Source organism: Halictus rubicundus, chromosome 4, assembly GCF_050948215.1.
Source record: "Halictus rubicundus isolate RS-2024b chromosome 4, iyHalRubi1_principal, whole genome shotgun sequence".
Lineage (NCBI taxonomy): Eukaryota > Metazoa > Arthropoda > Insecta > Hymenoptera > Halictidae > Halictus > Halictus rubicundus.
The window spans coordinates 6,464,265-6,484,726 of record NC_135152.1 but is presented as its reverse complement, the minus strand read 5'-3'; the positions used below and the strand labels follow the sequence as shown (position 1 = coordinate 6,484,726).

Sequence of the window (20,462 nt, the reverse complement as noted above, 5' to 3'; positions counted from 1 at the left end):
TTTTCTTGTCCCGTCTACGGCCGTGACGGGAATTTCGATTTCGTCGACGATGCGTGACGATCCGCTTTCCAGATTTTTACGGGGCTTGTTCTCCGTCCGGAAAAAAAATATACGAAGGGCCAACTGCGCGACGTAAATTTCGACGACCGGTTACAGACTGTACGATAAATTGGTTAAGGGTAAGCATCGCGGGTGATTGATCAACGGGGAAATTTTTTAACCCTTTCCCAATAGCAATACATCCTTCTCGAAGTCCTTGCAACTTTTTGATAACATTTAGAAACGTAAATGTAACGTTATAACATTTTTAAATGGCCATTCAACTGCAATGACAGTGGAAGGGGTTGATTGTAATTTTTATTGCAGCGATACATGTATACGCGTTATTTGAATGCCAAAAGTTTGTGCACATTATTCGAGAATTAATATTTTGTCCGGGTTAAAATGCCTGCTGCTACACACGTTCAAAAGTAATCCGCCGGTGTTATGGATTGCTTGAAAATTTACCGAAACAGCGATACTGTTTTAAAACTGGATTCCGGCCATATGCTATCCGTATATTATTTTTCTTTTTTATAAATTCAACGATATAAACGTACATTGTCGGAACGCGGCAAGCTGGATCGAAACAGTACGTATCACTAGAAAAGAGAAAAAAAAAAAAGAAAACGAATCGCTACGAATTTACGGCGCACACATTTTTATAAACAATTCAATCCGAATTTACGCCACTGCGTCAGTTAACTCGAATCGATCTCTATATTTTTCGAAACGGTTCTATCAATAGAACAATTCGGGATATTGTTGGGAAAAAAGTTACAGGAGAGAAATTTTCACCACTCTGTCCTGCTAGGTCGTTCCGAACACCAAGCTTCCGGAAGTGCGCGTGGAACAACCATCGAGCAATTATTGCTCGGCAAAACAAAAGCAATATTCGAAAGAAACTTTAGGGAACAGTGAAACGAGCTTGGTAGGGGCGTCAAACTCGCCAAAACGAGCTTGAAAAACAAGAAGAACTAGAAGAAGAAGGAGGAAAAGGAGGAGGAGGAGGGCGAAGTAAGAAGACGAGGAAGAACGAAGCCTAAGAAAACAGTAATTAAAGTCTGTTTGGCCAGGAACGGTGGAAGTCGATATAAGTTACACAGGCGGCGGCGTTAGGATTTGCTTTGGACCGGTGTTCAACGTCTAAACTCCCAGCGCGATAGAAGCTCGGGGAAAGTAACAACTTTCTTCAATCAGGCCCGTGCGCGAAAGCCTACGAGTCGCGTCGCGAATTTTCCCTCCCCTCCTCGCGAATCTGCGGGGAGGGAAAGTTGTCGTTTCCGAACAGGGGGGGGGGGGAGGAGCGAGAAAGGGGCCGCGGAAATTGAATTTGTCGGCGCCTGGTTTTCATTCTGTAACGAGATATCAAATATGAAAATTGTTTGCGAAACAGTTCAGCTTAGGAACTCCGCGGGCGCGGGAGGCCAGCGTGTCGGGGTTCCGGAGTTCATCTGATCGAATCAGACCTCGTTCGAAAGAAGAAACTGAATTTCTCTGGCCGCCGAGTCTTGAATAGACTCTCCAAGCTCCTCGGCGGATCTCTCTGACGCGAAGTTTGTCGGAAAGTGTCGCCGGAAAGTCAAGGATTAAACGTGGAAGCACGCGAACCCGAGAGCCGAGTTTTTAAAACTGCGATTTCACCGGTGTCGGAGACGTAGAGTGGGGGAATTTGTTGTTAATGGACGGGAGGTTGGATGAACTTTGTAATTTGTGAGTAGATTGCAAATTTTATATATTTACGCTGTGTTCGGTCTGTGAAAATGTTCAATAAGTAGCCGTGCAAGAAAGACTGATGAGAAATTCAGTAAGTTTGAAGTGCAATCAAGCTCCTGGTAAAAGGAAACATTTTTGAATTCCAATTTTTATCAAAGAGAATCTAGTCAATTGTTATACCCATTATACAAATGAAAAGAAAAACGCAATTATTTTCTATCGTCTCGCAATGTGTCTGACGACCGCTTACTTGGTTAAAGAGGGGGAAATGGGCGGGTCCAGATCCGCCCACTGTTATCCATGACCGACACGCCCACTCTGGAACACCTATCAGTGGTCCAAGAGAATATTAACAATGTTTCTACTCTCTAATGGTATTTATAATCAGCTGCACTAGCTAAGATATGGTCACAATGAAAATCTATATACATTAATAGAAGAATATAAATTTTAATAAATTACAACGTTGTTGTTCAACCTTGATGGACTTCTTCATCCGACGAAGACGTTCATAACAATAGCAACTGCGTATATAATCCTTGCTTTCATTTATTAGTTCTTCAGAATGTATTCTAGCTCCTCCCAACAATTTCTCGTGGCTCCTCCCACAAGGCTCAAGATCACTCGACTAACCTACAGTATGTAAAATAACGTTTTCTTTTAAATCGTTCAAAAATGATTATCATTTAAAAATTCTTTCTAGTTTCTACTATTCTTTCTACTATTCGTCTCACTCCCAACATTTTCCCTTGACTACTCCTACAAAGCGCGAGACCACTCCCTGAAAATTTATAGTATGTGAAACAGTGTTTCTTTTGGAGTCGTTTAAAAATGATCTTTACATTATTTAAATGATCCTTCTATAGAATTCTTAGTCTCATGAAGTAGTCCTTCAGATTGCATACTAGCTCCTCCCACTAATTCCTATTGGTCCCTCCCCCAATTTCCCTTGGCTCCTCCCACAGAGCTGAAGCCAACTCGATCAATCTATAAGTACTCTATAAAATAGCAATTTTTTCCAAATCATTGAGTAATATTTAACTTCCACTGAGTTGTAATAGTAATCACCCAATTGAAAATTTGTTGGAGGAAGGCTTTTCCGAAGTCAAACAGCTATTTAGCGGTGGGTATCGCCAGGAAAATGTCTTCGACAGCAAAAAAATATTTTTCAGGATAGGGAACGTAAAAGGGGACGTGGATATCGAAAGAATAGTTACGGTAGTTCATCGCAGTTCCCTTTGTTATTTCTTTCCGTCGTTTCCCCGGTTCGGTTTTCTCGTTCTGTTCTCCCCGACGACTAGCGGCTGACTTCATCGAAACGTAACCAAGGGGGTCGCGCAACCCTCTTTCTTCAGGGTAATACGAGACGCACGACCTCGTCGAGCTTCTGTAATCAGGCTCGAGAACTACGACGAGAATGTGAGGATTCGGAAAGGTCGATCGAGTGATATTTCGCGAACTGCTCGTTAGGAACGGTTGCTCCGTCCCACCTCCCTTCGAACCCCTCCTCTCCCTCCCTCGTTCAACCCCCCACCCCGTTTCCAAGAAAGTCTTCGAGTCGAGAGCAATTTCTAGGATTCCCGACCGGAAGTCCCGGAAAAACGACCGAAATCGGACGAATTTTCCTGCCTCGAACACGTTGATCAACGCGCGTTTCACAGCTTTCAGCCGAAATGTCGGGACCGGTTCAGGGGGAATCGAACGCTTTTCAACGTGATTGTTACAAAATGCCGTCGCGCTGATTGGATAATCGACTGCGACGCCAACTTACTACCAAGTTGTCCGCCATGTCATTTTATCAGTTACACTCTGCCCTGCATGGAATAATTCAACTAGTCCAAGGTTTCATATATTTTCAGGTATGTACACATTTTATTTTATATTTTCTGAAAATTTTCTGTTGTTGCTTTTTATTTTTCTACTCTGTCGAATTTTTATTAATCACTTTCAATCGTGGAATAGAACCACTTATTCTTGTTTATGATTCTTGGTTTCATTAACTGATTTGTCGGAATCTTCTCTAGCCCCTCCCACTAATTTCTATTGGTTCTAATCTCAACGTCTGCCTTGACTCCTCCCACAGACATTTAAGGCCACTCCCTGAGAACTTGTAGTATGTTACAATTCCTTTTGAAGTCGCTGTTGGCCATCAGAATTCAAGTTTCTCCCACTACTTCGCGTTAGGTTCCACTTGCAGGATTTTCTCTTGGCTCCTCCCACAAATATCAAGACCACCCCCTGACAATTTTTTCCAGTATATAAAACTGTATTTCCTTTGGTCATTTAAAAATTTTTACCCTTGTATATAATTTATTAACGTCTATCGAGGTTCCACTGTCCATATTTTCTCTTGGCTCCTCCCACAAAGATCAAGACCACCCCCTGACAATTTTTTCCAGTATATAGAACTGTATTTCCTTTGAAATCATTTAAACATTTTTAACCTTGTATATAATTTATTAACGCCTATTGAGGTTCCACTGCCCATATTTTCTCTTGGCTCCTCCCACAAAGATCAAGACCACCCCCTGACAATTTTTTCCAGTATATAAAACTGTATTTCCTTTGGTCATTTAAAAATTTGTACCCTTGTATATAATTTATTAACGTCTATTGAGGTTCCACTGTCCATATTTTCTCTTGGCTCCTCCCTCAAAGCACAATACCACTCCCAGACAATTTATACTATGGCCCCAGTACATAAATATTTACGCCCGTCCACCGCATATTTTTTAACGAAAAAATTCGTACACATTCTTTGAAAATAATATGAATCACCCGAAAAATTTCATAAAGAACTGCTTCGCAGCTCGGTCGAAAAAAAATTCGTAAAAATCGCGTTCTCGGCGTTTCGAGCCGAGTTCCCCTTAATCACGGTGAGCGATCGGCCAGTAGTTAACCCGTGCCGAATCGATTCGGCTTAGTCGACGGTTTGTTTCCCTATAAACACAGTTACACCCGTCTCGGCCGAGCAAACATCGCCGGGGTGTGAAAGAGGGGAGGGGTTTGGATCGACGTCGAAATTCGTTTTAATTCCGCCACTCGACTTCGAGTCTCGTTTTCAATATTTGCGCGCAAACATCACGCGAATTGGAGGAGTGTCTGCCGTTGTATCTGCGCAGCCTACCGCAAGCATACCCTGGTCCCCCCTGTTCCCCGGGTTTCTTCGTCTCTTTCGTCTTCTCTCTCCTCTCCCGATTTTACATCGGTTCCCTGGCTGTTGTCTCGCCCCGCGGAACGAGTTTCGATTCGATCTCGAGACTTGTCGTACGTGCTCGAGCCCCGACAGCGACTTAAAAGTCGTCGAAGTAGCTGTCCCACGACTGGGCGAAGCCCGTAAATCGAAAGGCGGGACGACGACGGTCTTATCGCGAATCTCACGGTATCTTCAGAGACACTTCCGGCAACGAAATTCTATAAATATGCTTCTGTGTGTATCTGATATATCCCGAAGTTTCGCCCGTGGTTCACTCGATCGACCACTGCGCGCCCGAGACTTCCGCGAGATGCGCAACTGCAACTCGATAGAACACGTACGAGCCGGGGACCGAAGTTTCGATCAGCCGCTTTAACGGCCCCCGAACACCGGCCGCGAAACTCTCCCGAGATTTTGGCAACGTGAACATCCCCGCGAGCGATCAAATCAAATTCGAGTATTATAGAAAATGGTCATTGAATTCTTCCGAATTTTTCTTGCCCGTTCCCGTCGCCGTTCAGGGCCCACAAAAGGAAATATGTTAACCCTTCCCTCCCGCACAACGAGTCAGACCCGTAACAAAGATTTACTAACTGTAAATGTCGTTGATTTTAAATCAAAATTAAATTTGATTTTCTGTTATTAATACTTGAGCATTCTCGTTCTATCAGCGAACTGACAATGACGAGGAGGTTCTGATCATTGTATAAAAATACTGACCGCTAGACGGCGGATGTTTATGCAAAATAATAATTGTCAGGAACCCAGTGCAAATTTCCTTCCTTCTCTGGTCATTTCAACAACTTAGAAATAATACATCCACATTTTTAAATTCTTTTAATCTTCTTGTTCTTTCAATTTGCGCACATCATTGATACAGTCCCTACTCGACAAAGGTCCCAAATATCTAGCCTATAATTGTCCCAGAACTATACCCTCTAGAACAACGCTGTACTTTTGTACGTTCGGCGGTGGATCAAAGAATAGTATCTTCTAGCCGATAATTGTCCCTGGCCAGACCCATGTTTTGGACAACTATCGAGTAGACACTGTGCTTATCAATTTAGATCTCTAAAAACGGTTCCGATTCTAAAATCATTGCAAAAGTCTTGATACGTTTCTAACAAATGATGTTACATGTATAACACCATTGGAACGAGTACAGCTTCAATTGTTTTTTGAGAGCAGCTTCGGGTTATTTTCACAGCGTTTTCTTCATAAAAACAATTGTTGAACACGAGCGTAAATCAAATGCATTTTCGTCATGTTTTATAAGCATCGAAAAGTTCGCTGCCGTCAAAAACACGCAACAAGTATACGGAGCTTACAAGTGTCGCTGCAGCATACAGTTAATGCTTCAAAATTATTATTACTTTCGCACCTACCTAAAAATACTGATTACAGTATTATCTCCGTAATTGTCGCAGGGATCTCTACCGTAACTGTCAAAATTTTATCCCCACCACTGGGGGGATCCCTCTTGGAACCAGTCGAGCGGTAAACACGTGACACGTTTCGTCGCTGTCGTGCATGTGTCACAGTGTCACGTGACTAATCCGGTACTGGCAGAGTGGGGGTAAGTTTTTCCCCTAATTTCGAGTCAATTCCCCTGATCTGGCCACTCTGCCGTCTCCGGTTGAACGGACCGCGAATATACACGTCCCGATGATTGTATTTATTCGTCTTCGGCGACGTTTTCCGCGAGTTTCCGGCGCGCGCACGCTCTCCGTTAAATGCTCCCGATGCGTTTTCAAAGGATTTTCGTCGAGGAACGAGGCGGAGGAGACGCGAGCGCGGGGAAAGAAACGCGACGGAAACGCTTTGAACCTCGACCCCGGCAAAAAGAGGATACCCGGCAATTTTGTTCGATTCCTAAGAACACTGCGACGCTCTTTGACGGGAGAACATAGCGACAGACTACTCTCGACGGCATTTCGAAAATGCCATCGGGATTCCTTCGATCTAATTGCAAGCTCGTTACATGCCGATACGCGCTCCAGATAGTGTCCTGTTCAGAACCATCATCTTTTTCCGGACCCGTACATTATTATGCTGACTTTGATCCTTTTTATTGGGTCGTCGTGATCTCGGAGGATTTATTTGTTCGCTCTTATTGTGACGTTTTGATTAGAATAATGACGGGGATGTAACATGATCAACAAATATATATTAATGGATTGCATTACCAAATCGATTATAATAATACCATGGACTAAAATGAATATTATTCATAACTGGATTTAATACAGTGTAGCTTGTGCTGATGTATCGTGGCTGAGCACTGACTATAGCTTCATATATTCATATATTTCATATGTTTCATATATTCTTTAAAAAAAAAAAAAATAACTTTCTTGTTGTTATTCAACGAGTAATATTCTTGTTTAATTTACTGTACGGATGAATTGTTGAAGTCTACCAAATGTGAAAGAAGTATTTCCCTCCTGCACGATGTTTTTTCTAAAATATTAAGGAACGTAGTTGCAACACCAATTTCCGAGGGCTGTTTGCACCCCTGCAACTCGGCCGATTGCAACAGCGAAAACGCGCGTATGCTACTTTTCCAGTGGCAACGTCTCATGCAAATTCGATGAAAATTGTTGCCGAGAATGAGTAAGTTTCCTCGCGGGCGTGTCGAGGCGCGCGCGGATTTGTGTGTAAAAAGGTGAATGCAGCGATGTAAATGCAGAAACTGCATTCCCCGTCGTCATCCCCTGATATTAATACCTCGACGAGAGGAAGTTCCCGCGGTACACTTGGCAAACTGTTAATTCGTTAACCGGAAACGTCGAAGAACTTACTTACTGGCAAAATCGTTGACACTTAAAGGCGGAGTTCCAGCAGTTTCGTCTGCTCGGCAACAATTTCTCTCCGAACTGCATTGTAGGTGCGGTCGTTGTTGTGTCTATATGTACACGCACACACGCTCGCACGTACACGCGCGTTTGTATGTCCCGCTGTGTATACTATTCTATATGTAGGTATAAAGTACATATATTCCGAGCAATTCCGTGGTATTTAGTTGCGGATCCGAGGCAGATGGAACGCAATCAACGGAACGGGAGAACAGTCGGCTGAATTATTTTAAGTAGCGAACGCTTATGTCTCGAACGCGTTCATGCATATTCAGCCAGACAGTGAGAGCCCGGATTATGCGAAGGCTGTAAAGTCTTGCGCTTCCGATTATTCGATAGGAGGCGGGGTATTCAGTTTCGAGAATCGAACCAGTCTCGGTCTTAACGAGCAACCAGCCGAACACCCATCGTCGAACCTCCATCTTATCCATCGATTGGATCGCAGTTTTCGAAGATAGTCGAGTTTTCCGAAGACAAGTTCCTGTCAGAACTGCCGCGGGTTAGGGGAAGTCGACAATTCGACAAATCGACTGCGAAGCGACAATTTTGTGACGAGCATTTATCAGCAAACAAATTGGGAAAGGTTACAGCCACCATTATTCAAATTAAAATAGTATATCAAAGAACCTATTACTATTGGCTCATGTGTTTTCACTCAGGAAGAAGTCCCATGGCGAAAGCCCTACCAGGAGCAAAAATGAAAATCCAGCTGTGTTTATCACCAGACTGCGGATTTGATATTTATGACAAGAACAGATTGGTCAAATATAAACTTATACAGGGTGGGTCGCCACATTTTGCCATCTAGATTTACGTCATTATTATTACGCATAGCAAGCAATGTTTCAGATGAAGGTTTTGAGAGCGACACATTCTGATGGTACATTTTTTTTTTAGGTGGACGTGTAAAGGACATATGAAGGTCATTAATGTTTTTTTAAATGGAATCATATATTTTTTTATTGCATCAGCTGATGCTCCTTCATATTCTTTACAAAAAAGTATTAATCTATTTGTGTAAAAAAATCATTAGTTTAGGAGGCATTTTAATTGTAATGTCTCTTTACAGAAAAGGTTCAATGTGGCGGCCATTTGCATCAGAACACTTTCTGAATCGAGAAGTTGATGACTCAATAACATTGCGTACTGTATCTGATGTTATTTTGTTACACTCATTGATGATACGATCTCTCATATTGGCCATTGTAGTCGGAGACTCAGCGTACACTTTATTTTTTAAGTAAGCCCACAAGAAAAAGTCGAGGGGCGTTAGATCTGGTGATCTTGCCGGAAAATGAATGGGGCCACCTCGCCCTATCCAACGATTTGGGAACATTCGATTTAATGTATCCCTTGCTATTCTTGAATGATGAGCAGGGAAACCATCCTGTTGAATCCACATTATTTGTCGTGTATGCAATGGGAAATCATCTAAAAATGTCCATAGAGCATTTGATAAAAAATGTGCATATTTTGATCCGGTTAGAAATCCTTCGATAACGTATGGACCAATAAGTCTAAATTTCACAATAAATAGGAGAGCAAGAATTATCAACATAGAAAATGTAAATATTTACATTGATAATTCTTGCTCTCCTACTACATTATCACATTGAATTCATAATATTGACCAAAAAGTCGAGATTTCCTAACAAATTAGAATTAAAATATAAACTAATGATTTTTTTACACAAATAGATTAATACTTCTTTGTAAAGAATATGAAGGAGCATCAGCTGATGCAGTAAAAAATATATGATACCATTTAAAAAAACATTAATGACCTTCATATGTCCTTTACACGTCCACCTACAAAAAAAAATGTACCATCAGAATGTGCCACTCTCAAAACCATTCAACTTCATCTGAAACATTGTTTGCTATGCGTAATAATAATGACGCAAATCTAGATGGCAAAATGTGGCGACCCACCCTCTATAGACGTTAGAAAAATTTCATAATGCTGTTACATTAAAGAGGAAATGCATTTCCATTTAACCTGTGTTCCTTGCTATCGGCTTAGGTCATTTTTATTCAAAAATCCGCAGTCTATTTATCACTATTAGCTTGTACGTTTTCAGGAGAAAGTCTTTCGGCGAGATCCCTATCAGAACAGTGAAAAATTGAAGACTAACATGTCGGCTGTTACCAGTCCAGGTTAATGTTAAAAAATAAATACAGTGAATTCTCGATATATGTCAACAACACGGGTCTTGCCGGCGTCACGTATCGTCCAGGGGACATAGCCGAGCCGTGTTATGGCTTCGGGGTATACCGTGGGGATAATTCCGCGACGTTTGCCATCCAGGCCTTGGCGACATATATAGAGAAATCACTGCACAGCGAGAGCTCTTGAACGTACGAATTCCCAGAAGACCAGTTCCCCATTAGCATACCGATCTCCCTTTCGATCGCACGCGGGCGGTCCAGGGCCGGGAAAAATCGAAATTCTATAAATGTCCTTTGGGATTTCCGGTTCTCCAGGGCGGCGTTCATTAAAGGCCGAGAGTCTGCCGCGCGGAAAACCGCGTCGAGGCTGGCTGGTGTCTAATAAAAGTCTAGTCGAGCCGTGCACCGGTCTCATGCAAGTGTTCGCGTACATTGTGCCGGCGGTTCGGTAGGGGTCGACGTTCCATGAAACACAGGGAGAGAAGCGTAATTCATGCACGATGCCATTGCCGGCACACTCGATACATCGCGCGCCGAGTTGTTCGATTCGCTGAATCTCTGTAATTTATCGGCGACGTCGCCGGGGCCCCCGAGCTTCGGGGAACGACTTCCCCGCGAGAACACACCGTGCTTTTCTCCTCTTCTCCTCTCTTCCCTTTTTCTTCCTTGTTTCCTTCTCTCTCTCTCTCTCTCTCTCTCTCTCTCTCTGTTTTGTTTCCGACGCTTTTCCGAACCGACGAAACGCACGGAGCATCGCTGCGAGAACAGCCACCGGAAGGGGAAACGCCACTCCGAGCACGTCGAATTTTGTAATACCGAATGCTCCGGGGAGCATTGATCGATGCTGATCGATATTCCGTTCGCCAGTTACGAATTAAAACTGGAAAAGTGACTGTGTCGGGAGCCACGATTTGAAATTTTTGTTAAAATTGTTTTTGCACTGAACGATTCCGAAAAAATGCACAGTCGTGTATGCTTTTCGATGGAATGTTCATGAATTTTTTCGTAATTTTTTGATGAGCAGAACGGAAGAAATAGATCATAATTCGTCACCCTGTAACTACCCTTGTGAGAGTGATACCGACTTGAAACTTTGCTACACAGGGTTTTCTTTGGGGGTCCTATCGAATGCTGTGACCAAAAAATCAATTAGATTCAGGGTCAGTCTTGACCATCTTATCCGGCTGTATGCTCTTTATTATAAAATATATCTACATGAGCCGTTCAAAATTGGTGTGAGTCAATATTTTTCGGTTTGGATCGCCCCCACGTTTCTGGGTTTGTCATTAAATAAAACAATCGTAATATAATTTTATCTTTGCTTAATTCCTCATTACCCAACGACTAAACCGCGGATATGCAAAACAAAAATGTTGTCCATCAATTGTAAGAAACAGGAGCCAAGTGGGAAATTCTTTCTTTCCTCGCTAATTGTAGTAAGTTGAAAATAGTACTCACTATTTTAAATTTCGCCTGACCCATTTTTGTCACGAATGCCTAATCCATTTTGTCTAGCAATGACGAACAGTTTCGACTCGCACCATTTTTAAGCGGCACGCATTTCAATCGCATCCGAATGAACAAGCCGTCGCGTCGAATCGTTCCACCCGGTATATCTCGCAGGTCCCCATAAGAGGCGACACAGGACCGGTCGGAAAAACGAGTGGAACATCTCCGGCGTTGTTAACTGTAAATAATTCAAGAGGCCCTTAATGATTCCCTTTCGCTGCAAGTTAGAGCGAGCCTCCATTAAATAAAAAGAGAAACGTGCCGTGGGCGTGGGTGGACGAAGAGGGAGAAAAAAAAAATACACGGGGAATCAAATGTGGCCTCGGCCCAGGTGTGTATGCGCGTTTATACGCGTGTGCGCGCGTGTGGGCGCGCGTGCGTGTGTGTCGTTTTATTCGAAGTCGCGAGGGTACAGGACCACTGAAAATTCCGGGGCTAGACACTCAACGGAGTACTTGACTCGATTATGAAAATGTACTTTCCCTGCTCTTTGCTTTCTCTCTTTCTCTTTTTCCTGGACCCACCCATAGCGACCCCTTTTTCGTTGTCCGCGGGCTTCAGCCTCTCCCTTTGATCGCGGCGTAAATGTCGCGGATGCATGCGATACGCGCGCGCGCTCTTACGGAATAGTCGGCATTAAATTAATGCATTTATCCACTGACGCTCTGCTATATCCGTCTTGGAGACGCCTACTTTCGCCTCCTCCACCCCTCCTAGAGGGGGAATGAAATTATTTATGATTCGAGACGTTGGGAATTTGTTGGTGAATATTTACACGGTGGAAGGAAAAATAGAGAAGCCGAGGAAAATTTGGGGAATGTGGTCCACCTAGGAGCGAGTTGTTCAAACATTTTTGACAGTGAACTTGCGTGCGATGACGATGATGATAGGTGACGCTTCACCTATCGGGACACTGTTAACAGGCTTCAAAGTATAACATTTTCTCAAACAGTAATCTCTGAAGAAGATATTAAATTATTTTATTTCATTGAATCACGTTAGACGCAGGAACATTTATTAAAGTCATTTTTGGCTCTCGATTGTGAATTTTAGTGTGACCATTTACATGTTTGTTCGGGGGAACTTTTATTTTGTATTTTCTATAACGGAAATTATATTTTTGTAAAGAATATGGAATTAAATTTTTATAGAAAGGCAGAGAGATTGTGATGGAGATTATTGTGCCTATATTAATTATACTTGCTTTTAAATCACGATGAATATTAAAACAGAGATATATAACATATATATTAACTGATTTTAATCATTATGAATGAATAATACTCATTGTGCTTTAAAGATAAGTATAATTAATATAGGCACGGTAATTAGCACCCCCACAGTAAATTGGGTCTGTTACCCTACATTGAATTTAATATCGTAGCCACAAAAATGATTTGAATACTTACATGTCCCCATCGAACGTAATAACGTAGCTATAAAATTTGTTTGAACAGTTACACAAATTTCTACATTGAATACAATATATCCAAAAATTGTACAAATATTCAAACTTCTGCGCTGAATACACGCACCCAGAAAAATTGTAATAACTGTTCTAAAAACAAAGCATGTTAACCGATAGGTAAAGCAATAAGGCGAACAGAAAAAAAGCGGAAGCACGGGTGCACGGTGGAATATACTAATACTAATACATCGCTGGAGGATATCACGTACCCGTAGGAAACTCTGCGCGATATCCGGCAATTTTCCAAGGTGGATTGGAAAAACCGGCCTGGTCACACCGGTCCGCAACCAGGACACGGTCCAATCATTCAACCGAAGTCAAGTTAATTGGCGTCTGTGAGGTCACGCGTGCTCGTGGTGGTGATGGTGGTGGTGGTGCACGTTGAAATTTGATACCGGTCCGTTGAAACTTCACATCTGCAAAAATGGGAAAATTTCAATGGAAAACCTGCCACCGGTGGAAACTAGCATAATAAAAGCTGATTAAAAATCGTGTACTGCCTGTCGGCAACACAATTGTAACCTGCGTCGATCCGCATTTTTCATTCTGCTGTTTCCGATCGTACGTACACCGGTCTACCATTTCCATCGTTAATTGTGCCGTAAAACTACCTCTACCTTTTTTCTTTTTATTGTATTTTCTATTTTAATGTGCGCACATATTCACAATTTATATTCTATTCTTCATGCTACGCCTGCATTTGCGCTGTACGAGATGATTTAATTGAATTTAAAACTGACTTGCTTTAATGTCAAGGGTGGCGCAATCGAGTTAATTGTCACAATTGCCAACGTTTCTCTTTATACAGCACTATTTGTCCCAACCTCTCCAGAATGGGGAGGTCCAAGCTGTTGCAAGAGCGATAAAAGCAAGTACAGCTAACAAAGATCGAGATAAAAGAAATTGTTGCGTGTTTAAAAATTGTTATAAGGTACCCTGTCTGACCAGGTGAGGGTGAAGACGGTCAAAAGGCAACGGAGCAAATTGCATCAGGATCCGAGCACAGTCGAAGAAATAAGTTTCGGAACAGGGGGACGGAAAACATGGTCGGGAATCGATAACTCGCGATAATGGACAGGGGGTAGTCAGGTGCAAGGATGTCCAAGGGTACAGGGGTTGCGGGAACTCATTGTTTCGACTGGGCGGCTGCTCATTTCTGATTCCCGTCGCACTTTTACCGTCTAACGACGTGAAACGACGAGTAAGTCGGAAAAGGGGGGTTGTTCGGGGGTGGATTCTCGCCTTGACTCGAGTGCTCGAGTGCTCGGTGCAATTTCCTGCCGCTCTCCTGGGAGCCCAGAGAGAACCACCGGAGCTCCTCCCGCTCTGCTTTCGCCCTGTATCGAGATACTACCCTCCGAGAAAGGAAAAAAAAAAGGAACGAAGAAGAAGAACCCGGAGAAGAGACGGTACAAGAACGCAAGGGGATGGAAGTCTCTCTCCCCCTCCCCGCCCTGCCCGGTGAAAGGGAAAGGGTCGAGAACGAGGGGAAGACGAGCGAGCCAAGTGCCGGCGGAAATGTAAATGAAAATGATAATGTCGAGAGGGAGGGAGTGGAAGCGTAACAGCGAGTACCTGCCCGCGAGTTTACCCGAAATGTTACCCGACACCTCGGCAACGAGTGCTTCCTGTCGCCCGTCCCGCCTCTTTTCCGCTTCCCCGTGTTTTAATGAATCGTCGGAAATGCGACGAAACCGTGGACGAAATCGAAAATGTCATTGTTTAATGCATCGTAATACACTCGGCTAGAGGTTGGTTCTCTAAACTTTAGACAAGCTGATGATTACACTGCGGCTATTCTAGCAACTTAAGGTAAGTAGAATTGGCGAGTGATGATCAGACAAATCGATTTCTACAGAGTAGCACACACACACGTATTATGAATTGTCAACTTTATTCCCTCTTAGACAAGTTCTCAGACAAAACAATCGAGGAAATATCATTGTCACCATTCCCTTTGAGGTCTTCCCTTTTATTTTCATCACCGGTTTCATTTCACACAAATAAAATTCGATATTAACACATTTGTGAAAGAATTAACCTCGCCGTTGAGATATATGCCCTCTATTGTCAGTAATTATGCATTTTTCAGTGAAATATTAACCGATTTGAAAGTTTTACGAGAAGTTTTATCACCGCCGAGCTCGATAATTACGAAACAATTGATCGGCATCGACAGCCATGGCCGAGCGCCGGCGAATATTTCATAGATAATTAAACGCCGAATCGTTGTTATTATCGCGGATGGTTAATTGTTAGATCCTAAACGTAATTATGAATTATCTCGTGCTGCGCCAATTAATCAAATATGGGTCTCGACACGCCGTTTTCGATTTTCGATACGTTTTGTTCGCGGCAATTGGTTGCCCATAGAATGGATAATTTGATGTTCGAATCAGCAGTATCTGGCGATGTAAAAAGAATTTATTGTGCACATTAGTTCACTTGAAATGATATTTTCTGATAATTTAATAGTACTTCTACAATTTTTAATGAAATCATTGTCTATACTTGCAGGAGCCTCAACAATTCTATGAACATTGACTATTATATGAAATTTCATTTTTTACTGGCTATGGTGTCTTAGAATTAGTCTAGGGTTGAAACGAGAACCAAAAGATATTAAACAATCTATTTATTAGTTTAATTTCGTTGTTGAATAAGCATTGTTTCTGACCACCTTGTTGGAGTTGTAAGATTCAGATTATGTTATGGGACAAACATTTTCCACCCCTTTTAAATATGATTTTCTCAGAAACAATATATGTGGAATTGACTTACTTATACTCTTCGATGAAAGATTAAATCCTGGTTGTAATACGATTATTTTGTTGATGCAGGCTATAGGATTAATGTCAGTTTATGAGTCATTCTTCAACCTCTCCGTTCACACCCTTTTCAAGTACGATTTACCCAGAACCTGGGCGTGTGAATCAATTTGATTACACTTTCAACTTATGTTCTTGTTAAAGTATACATTTAGAATGCATCTACGTACGAAAGAAAAAGTCTCCTCTATCCCTTATACCTGGGTTCTCCCTTCTGCGTTTATGACCATCCTTAAAGGCGGCAACTGTCCGAGGACAGACTTCGACAAATTCAGTTGAACTGAAGCGCTTGAGCGAGAAGCTCCTCCTGTATTCACTCCTGAATAAACTATATATTCTGTTTTTTTTTATTTTTCACGTACTACGGACCTTTAACTTATTTCATAACCTACAGGATAATTAACAGTTCTTCATGAAGGATTATTTAGTACTTGGCTGTATTGGATTATCTTGTTAGCAGCTCGTGCAGCAGCAGCCCTTTTCAAAAAGATTTTCCGAGAACGAGACACACGAATAAATTTGACTTATTCCCTTTCCCATGAAAGATTGTCTAGTTTCCCGACTGTATTACAATTTCGTAGACGCCCCGTGCGGCCTGTCCGACGCAAGTAGATGTTGCCTGTCACTTGTCAGCCAGCCGTTTGCCAGGCAATCGTGAAAACTGACAGACGCCTTGCGCCGCTAGGCCGTAAGCCTGACGAGGTAACACCGGCGGGAATCTTTTCGTTTCCACCCCCGAAGAGAATTCGACGATACGTCACGTCTTGATCCGCGTTGAGAAAGTCGCGGAGGAGAAACCTGACGGGGGACCAGGGGGTGGTTGCGAACACGCCGCCATTCCGCGCTTGGAATTCGCCAATATAAGCTCGATCGGTTTCGCCGATCTCCTTCTCTCCTTTTCTTTTTCTTCCTCGATGGCTGACACCCACTGCGAACTTCAACCGTGAGAGCAGCTCGACGACGAGAAATAAAAGAACCGCTGAGATTAGTGGAACTCGCTCGGATCTTTTCCTTTCTGCTCAACCATCCGAGCTACAGGCCCCTTCATAAAACGTGCGCACGGTTCACGTGTACTCGGTTCTACGAAAAACTCACGCGCAGCGTCTTTCCTTGGGTAAATCGGACAATTGTACAGTTAGGAATGTTTCAAAGAAATTGTTTCACTTTTCGGAGAAGACTGTGCCTATTTTTGTATTCCATTCGGTCCATTCATTTATGCAGTGTTTCAAGGAGTTTAGGAACTTCTTCCGCTAGAGGACGTTCCATTTTTCAATGTTCGTCAGCATATGAATTTTTTGGGAAACATTGATGTTAATATACAGATTGTTCTATTCAGTCCATTTGTGTATGAAGAGTTTCAAGGAATTTAGAAAATTCTTTGGCTACAGGACGTTCCATTTTTCCATGGTGGACAGCATATGAATTTTTTGGGAAACATTGATGTTAATATATAGATTGTTCTATTCAGTCCATTTGTGGATGAAGAGTTTCAAGGAATTTAGAAAATTCTTTGGCTACAGGACGTTCCATTTTTCCATGGTGGACAGCATATGAATTTTTTTGAAACATTGATGTTAATATACAGGTTGTTCTATTCAGTCCATTTGTGTATGAAGAGTTTCAAGGAATTTAGAAAATTCTTTGGCTACAGGACGTTCCATTTTTCAATGTTCGTTAGCATATGAATTTTTTGGGAAATATTGATGTTAATATACAGGTTGCTCCATTCAGTCCATTTGTGTATGAAGAGTTTCGCTGAATTTAGAAAATTCTTTGGCTACAGGACGTTCCATTTTTCCATGGTGGACAGCATATGAATTTTTTGGAAACATTGATGTTAATATACAGGTTGTTCTATTCAGTCCATTTGTGTATGAAGAGTTTCAAAGAATTTAGAAAATTCTTTGGCTACAGGGCGTTCCATTTTTCCATGGTGGACAGCATATGAATTTTTTGGGAAACATTGATGTTAATATACAGGTTGTTCTATTCAGTCCATTTGTGGATGAAGAGTTTCAAGGAATTTAGAAAATTCTTTGGCTACAGGACGTTCCATTTTTCCATGGTGGACAGCATATGAATTTTTTTGAAACATTGATGTTAATATGCAGGTTGTTCTATTCAGTCCATGTGTGTATGAAGAGTTTCAAGGAATTTAGAAAGGGCTTTGGCTACAGGACGTTCCATTTTTCAATGTTCGTCAGCATATGAATTTTTTGGGAAATATTGATGTTAATATACAGGTTGTTCCATTCAGTCCATTTGTGTATGAAGAGTTTCAAGGAATTTAGAAAATTCTTTGGCTACAGGACGTTCCATTTTTCCATGGTGGCCAGCATATTACGAATTCATTGGAAAATATTGATGTTAATACGTAGGTTGTTCAGTCCATTCGTGTATGAAGAGTTTCGCTGAATTTAGAAAATTCTTTGGCTACAGGACGTTCCATTTTTCCATGGTGGACAGCATATGAATTTTTTGGAAACATTGATGTTAATATACAGGTTGTTCTATTCAGTCCATTTGTGTATGAAGAGTTTCAAAGAATTTAGAAAATTCTTTGGCTACAGGGCGTTCCATTTTTCCATGGTGGACAGCATATGAATTTTTTGGGAAACATTGATGTTAATATACAGGTTGTTCTATTCAGTCCATTTGTGGATGAAGAGTTTCAAGGAATTTAGAAAATTCTTTGGCTACAGGACGTTCCATTTTTCCATGGTGGACAGCATATGAATTTTTTTGAAACATTGATGTTAATATGCAGGTTGTTCTATTCAGTCCATGTGTGTATGAAGAGTTTCAAGGAATTTAGAAAGGGCTTTGGCTACAGGACGTTCCATTTTTCAATGTTCGTCAGCATATGAATTTTTTGGGAAATATTGATGTTAATATACAGGTTGTTCCATTCAGTCCATTTGTGTATGAAGAGTTTCAAGGAATTTAGAAAATTCTTTGGCTACAGGACGTTCCATTTTTCCATGGTGGCCAGCATATTACGAATTCATTGGAAAATATTGATGTTAATACGTAGGTTGTTCAGTCCATTCGTGTATGAAGAGTTTCGCTGAATTTAAAAAATTCTTTGGCTACAGGACGTTCCATTTTTCCATAATCGTAACTACATTATATTGAGCAAGCTGTTTGATACCATCGCACAAGGCATTTAATTATGCACTGTGAGCTCTTTTAGGAAACATAGACGGCACTGTGCACTGTCGTATCATTCGCACAACATATGGCACATCGAGCCAGGTCGGAAAACTACGCTACAGCAAATAGCTCGCGAACAACACAAAATACGAAACATACTATCAGAGAACGATGCGTCACACTTGGCATGCGCTCTTTCCTGCACGTCGCAATTATCCCAAGCCGTCCGAGAAAGAAAGGGCATAAATCGCGGCACAGTAAACGACCATTGAGTCGTTCATAAAGATCCCTGGAGTGGCCTGTACGTAAAAAGCCGCAAGTAAATCGCGTTTCCGGGAGAAGGAAGCGGCGTTGGCGGCCGGGACCGATGCAGATAAAGTGAATGGGAAAAAATCACAGACCAGGAAGGCATTAACGCCGCCGGGAAACGACGTGCTCGCGTGCCGATCCGCCTTGAGCCACTTCTGAATGAGGAGCACGGCTCGAGGGAGGGAGAGGGAGAAAGAGAGAGAGAGGGAGAGAGAGAGACAGAGAGAGTACACGTTCATTCAGTATATGGGTCATCCGTCTGCCTCCGTTTCTTTGACGCCGCCTAGGAACTAGTCGGACTTCTTTCCTCCGGAGGTCTGCGCTCGTTTATTTTTTCGCGGCGCCGACCGGCCGGACCGGTACCGCGGCGACGAAACGACCGGTTTCCTCTTCGGGGACGCGCGGCCTCGTCGGCGGTGAACGTTCATGAAGACGTCCGGAAGCTAAGTCGGCACATTCGCGGAAACACCGCGGTGGAAACGAGCTCTCCGAGTGCCGCACTCGGCTCCGCGAAACGCTCCTCCTTCGCAATTAGGGCCGGAAGACTGGCGAAGAGTGTGCTTGCGGAAAACGGGGCTAAACGGTAGCACTGTCGCAGCCGGATAATTATCCGGCGGGTCGAGATGCTAATGAAACACCCTGTATACTAATACCTGCGCCCCCTCTGTTGAATACTCTCGAAGACATCGAACAAATGGTGCACAGATTGCACGTAGATTAACGAAGAAAGTTCGAGAAATTGTGCGCGAAGCAGACGCGTTGATTGCTTTTATGGTTTAACGATGATGATGATGATGATGATGACGAAATTTGCATAAACCGCTCAGTGGAAATGTTTTCTTCGAATATGTTCATCACGGTCGCAAGACACGATGAATTTATTGATCGCGAAACGAAACCAGAAAATTAAGTCTGAACGGACCCAGAGGAAATCATTTCCGCAACTCCTTTCGGAAACACGGCTCCGAGGGGTTTCCTGGTAGGTACATCTTACGTTTTACACGAGGTTTCGTTACGCCGCGAAGCAATCGTATCACAGAAACGAATGCAGTAAATTGAGTTCACATTAACAGGAGCGAATTATTCTTCCGTGTATCGTGGTCAAAGGGAGCCGAGCCACTTTGCGCGACACAGCCAGTGGGAATTTGAACCTAGATGCAGGTGCGAAGAAGAAACAATATTGTAGCAAATTAACTTTCGCATTTGACGACATTAACCCT

At 42.5% G+C, this 20,462-nt stretch overlaps 1 protein-coding gene across 3 annotated transcripts in view; it reads right to left on the bottom strand.

Annotated features, from left to right (window-relative positions):
* LOC143353274 (von Hippel-Lindau tumor suppressor homolog) overlaps positions 1 to 20,462 on the bottom strand; it is a 113,326-nt gene that overhangs the window by 33,434 nt on the left and 59,430 nt on the right. For 2 of the 3 annotated variants that reach the window (XM_076786464.1, XM_076786466.1), the window contains exon 2: positions 13,162 to 13,368. The exons of the other annotated variant lie outside the window; for it this stretch is intronic. The gene's annotated coding sequence lies outside the window, so the exon portion shown is untranslated. The remainder of the gene's footprint in view (positions 1 to 13,161; positions 13,369 to 20,462) is intronic. 3 annotated transcript variants of the gene reach the window in all.